Source organism: Otolemur garnettii, unplaced genomic scaffold (assembly GCF_000181295.1).
Source record: "Otolemur garnettii isolate 467f Iridium unplaced genomic scaffold, OtoGar3 scaffold00007, whole genome shotgun sequence".
Classification (NCBI taxonomy): domain Eukaryota; kingdom Metazoa; phylum Chordata; class Mammalia; order Primates; family Galagidae; genus Otolemur; species Otolemur garnettii.
In genome coordinates this window covers 11,731,309-11,736,276 of record NW_003852402.1, presented here as the reverse complement: position 1 = coordinate 11,736,276, position 4,968 = coordinate 11,731,309, and the positions used below count along the sequence as shown (strand labels likewise).

Sequence of the window (4,968 nt, the reverse complement as noted above, 5' to 3'; positions counted from 1 at the left end):
TCTCCTGCCTCTGCCTCCCAAGTAGCTGGGACCGCAGGCACCCGCCACAACGCCTGGCTATTTTTTTTGGTTGCAGCTGTCATTGTTGTTTGGTGGGCCCGGGCTAGATACGAACCTGCCACCTTAGGTGTATGTGGCTGGCACCGTAGCCACTTGAGCCACAGGTGCCGAGCCAATATGGGATATATTTTATGCAGGTCCAGTATACCCTATCTTTTATTACTTTGAGGGTAAAATGAGAGCCTCTCTTGGAAAAGTAGGTGGCTGGACGAGTCAATTCCTATGCATTTCTAGACCCCTATTTCTAACCCCCAAATACAGAATGCTAAAGATATCAACCTGTAGGCCGAAGATAGTATCATATGGCCCAATGATAGACAATACTATAGGACTCTGGCCCCACTTTTCCCATTATGTTCCAGAAATCCTCATTTGGACAAATGAATCCAATGTAAAGGGCTATAACTTCTTGGCTATTTTTTAGTGGGTCATCAATCTGCAAGGCACCTTCAAGTGTTATCAGATAAACGAGTCAATGGCAATTCCAAGTGATAACAAAGAAGTAAAAGAAAAACTGGCATCAACTCCAAAGAAAGGGTGTGTAACAAAGCAAAAAGCCCTCTGAGGATGATGGGCAACATGGAGGTCTAAGTTGTCTTTAGTTGCATAACTTTATTTACTGGAAGACCTGCCAATGAGGAGGGTTGTAAAACCTCTACCTGACTAATATAGTAAGGTGGGCCACTCAGATATTTCCTCAAATCTCTTTCCACTCATCAACTCTGTTCAAATATTTCAAATAATCCTTCACTGTTTAGAACCTGAACTTTCACATTCATTGATCTTGCATTCAAAGTCCTCTATATCTTAGATTTCACCAATCTCTGTTACAGAGTATTATTTGTTACAACAGAAGGGCCATGTGTTCCAAAAAAACCCCCTATTCTCAGAACATCATCCTATATGCCACAAACATATACAATTTCATTTGCCAATTAAAAAAACAAAAGCATCTTCTCTATACATTCCCACCTCTATATGCAACCCCCTCCCCTTTTTTTTTTCTGAGACAGCACCTCAAGCTGTCCCCCTGGGTAGAGTGCTGTGGCATTACACCTCACAGCAACCTCCAACTCCTGGGCTCAAGTGAGTCTCCTGCCTCTGCCTCCCAAGTAGCTGGGACCACAGGCGCCTGCCACAACGCCCGGCTATTTTTTGGTTGCAGCCATCATTGTTGTTTGGCAGGTCCGGGCTGGATTCGAACCCACCACCTTAGGTGTACGTGGCTGGCACCTTAGCTGGTTGAGCTATAGGCGCCGAGCTGCAAACCCCTTTCAATACTTAAACATTACTGAGCAGGACAGCGCCTGTGGCTAAAAGGAGTAGGGCTCCGGCCCCATATATTAGAAGTGGCGGGTTCAAATCCAGCCCCATCCAAGAACTGCAGGAAAAAAAAATTACTGAGCATTTAAAGAGCTTTTTGTTTCTGTTGGTTATATCCATTGTTATCTATCATATTAGAAATAAAGACAAGAGACTTTAAAAGTATTTTAAAATTTTAAATAAGTCCATTATATATTAATATAAGTAATGGTTTTATGAAAAATTACCTATATTTTTGAAAACAATAAATTTAGTTAGAAGAGTGACTACCTCTTTAATGTCTGCCTTTTGTATTGCAGTATGTTGTTCTAGTTGAAATATATGAAGAAAAATCTGGCTTCACACAGTTGGAAAAGAGAGAAACATTTTAGTTTCCTCCAATAACTATGGACAGTCTTTGACAGTACACCAAAGTGTGATAAATGGTAGATTCTTAATCAAAGGTTAACTGCAATGTTGACTCTGGAAACTTACAAATGAACTTCTCATACTTTGTTACATTAAAATACATTACATAATCAAATTATCTTATCCATCATTTTATAACATTAAACAGTCATTTGTAATATTGGCTTACTAAGTTATGGAATACTTTCAAGTGTCAGTACATTTCATTATTCAAGGTCTGTTCCCCTTCATCACATCTGTTAATATCACCACTGATCTCATCAGAACCCCTTTAACAACTGAGCAGCTCTCAAGCTTATAGTAAAGGATACAACTTTTTCAAAATTTTAAGTTTTGGAGGAAAGCTTACATTTTACCAATGGAAACAAATACTATCAGTTTTTTCCCTTGATGTGACAGACCTACTTCATTTTCAAGAAAATGCTTGAAAATGATATTGATATATCCTAGTTTGTCCATCATTTGTTCTTACAAGAAAAAATGATAGTCCATGAAAAAAGACTAGTTCAACTTGCAACTCAATCACACAAGTACTTTTCTTTGAGACTATTTTGGCATGCAGCATAAACGCTGTATGAATACTTTCCACTTTGCCACGTAGAATATGAAAAAGATTGTGGTGGGAAATTTACAAAATTGATACTTTTTACTGTTTCACCAAGGACATTTTAAAACAAAGTTTTTTTTGTTTTCCTATGAGTTTGTGACAGTGAAGTTTACAATGACTGCCAGCAGCACAATTTGGTGCTACTGTCTTGATTATGATAAAGTACAGGCAATTTTACCTACCATTGCTCTTTTACTGATTGCTAAAGCCAATAAAGTGGAAACAACAAGTAACCTCTTGGTATTATTATGAAAATAGTTTGACCTTGTAGCCTCCCCCTGGAAAAAGGGAGAGCTGTCAGTGATTTGTGGAACAAGAAAAACCCATGCTGTAGATCACTGCCTCTGCCTACGGGATCCTACACTCAACTCTGCATTATGGGTTCATCAAAGTTTAAGATGTAGGGGAAGTACCGCATTTCCCCCAAAGTAAGACACTGTCTTATATTTATTTTTTCTCAAGAAGATACACTAGGGGCTCGGTGCCTGTGGCTCAAGGGGCTAAGGCACCAGCCACATACTCCTAAGGTGGCGGGTTCGAATCCAGCCCAGGCCCACCAAACAACAATGACAGCTGCAACCAAAAAATAGCCGGGCGTTGTGGCAGGTGCCTGTGGTCCCAGCTACTTGGGAGGCTGAGACAGGAGATTCGCTTGAGCCAAGAAGTTGGAGGTTGCTGTGAGCTGTGATGCCATAGCACTCTACCCAGGGGGATAGCTTGAGGCTCTGTCTCAAAAAAAAAAAAAAAAAAAAAAAGAAGAAGAAGACACACTAGGGCTTATTTTCAGGGGATGTCTTATTTTTATTAAGTATAATACAACAATTTACATTTATTCAAATACAGTTAAGTCATATTCTTCTAGAACCTGACAGGGGGAGCAGACCTTGTTGGTGGGGCTGGAGCTAGTGATGTGTGAATTCCTTTTCCTTAGCCATTTGCATGTGTGCAATAAGATGCCTGCCACCATGGTTACCACCCACACAAGTGCGAGCAGCTTGGAGAAAGGAGCTTTGGCAGATAAAAGGTATTCCAGTCTTCTTATTGCTCCATGCCCACCTGAAATGCATGGCCACGCACATCACTAGGTCTTATTATCGGGGTAGGGCTTATATTTAACAAATGCATAGAAATCCTGCTAGGGCTTATTTTTTGGGTAGGTCTTATTATCGGGGAAATATGGTAGTACCTACCTCCAAAAGCAGTTCTTAATGAACCTGCTCTTCACTAATCTCTCTCCTTCTAGCATTTACCCGTATTTTATTTTTTGACCTGGATTTTTTTTTTTTTGTAGAGACAGAGTCTCACTTTGTTGCCCTCAGTAGAGTGCGGTGGCGTCACACAGCTCATAGCAACCTCCAACTCCTGGACTTAGGCGATTCTCTTGCCTTAGCCTTCTGAGTAGTTGGGACTACAGGCACCTGCCATAGCGCCTAGCTATTTTTTTTGTTGCAGTTTGGCCAGAGCTGGGCTTGAACCTGCCACCCTGGGTATATGGGGCCTTCGCCCTACCCACTTAGCCACAGGCGCCACCCTCGACCTGTACTTTTAAAGGTTCATTGAGGGCAGGGGCCTTATTTTACATTTTCAAATAAACTTAGTAATCTGGGCATAACAAGTATATATAAAAATCTGTTACAATGACAACAACAGTGTGATTTACAGGAATAGATAAAAGCAGCCCTGCAAGTCAGATAACCCGTGTTCAGATTCTCACACTGCCCCTTACTAGCTGTATGATCTTGACTAGTTAGCCTTAATTTCTTTTTCTGTAAAAGTAGAATAATAATTATATCTATTTCACAGGGTGGTTGTGATAATTCAATGGAGTTACTAAAATACTGGAGTTTATAGAAAATTCTTCAAACAATATCTGGTATAGAATAAACACTAAAATATATTGTTATTAAGTGGCCCCTGTATATGTACATTTTTGAAAACTTAAGGACTGATACTTTGATGTAAAAAAAGATAGCTTTAAATTAGGTTATGAAGAGTATGTAAGGGAAAATAATTTTTTTTTAATTTTCCTAATTATCCAGTTAGGAAAACTTCCCATTTATTACATAAAAGACTCGATTAACATGCTATATTGCCTAAGTAAATAATTCCAGTTATGTCAAACTAAGAAAAAGAAAGTAAGTATTTTTTTTTTACATTATATGGAGGAATACTGGAGAAATGAATTCTGTTATTTCAACTGCCATGTTAACTCAGTATTTTTAATAGCATATTTTTACACCTTTAGAACTCTAAGCTTTCTTCCTCCCATTAAAAACACTGGGAGAAGATTTTCGAAGATTATGTCTCCGACAAAGGTTTAATAACCAGAATCTGTAGAGAACTTAAACGTATTAGCAAGAAGAAAACAAGTGATCCCATCTCAGGGTGGGCAAGGGATTTGAAGAGAAATTTCTCTAAAGAAGATTGGCACACGGTGTACAGATATATGAAAAATGCTCATCATCCTTAATCAACAGAGAAATGCAAATCAAAACTACTCTGAGATATCATCTAACTCCAGTGAGATTAGCCCATATCACAAAATCCCAAAACCAGAGATGCTGGCGTGG

The 4,968-nt window shown here is 39.2% G+C and overlaps 1 protein-coding gene and 1 long non-coding RNA gene across 7 annotated transcripts in view; both read right to left on the bottom strand.

The window, feature by feature from the left end:
• The window catches only part of LOC105886369, a 12,860-nt gene extending 8,114 nt beyond the window's left edge, over window positions 1-4,746 (bottom strand). The window contains exon 1 of the long non-coding RNA XR_001160991.1: window positions 4,675-4,746. This is a non-coding gene — a long non-coding RNA (uncharacterized LOC105886369). The remainder of the gene's footprint in view (window positions 1-4,674) is intronic.
• RBFOX2 (RNA binding fox-1 homolog 2) overlaps window positions 1-4,968 on the bottom strand; it is a 293,952-nt gene that overhangs the window by 56,472 nt on the left and 232,512 nt on the right. The window lies entirely within an intron of this gene.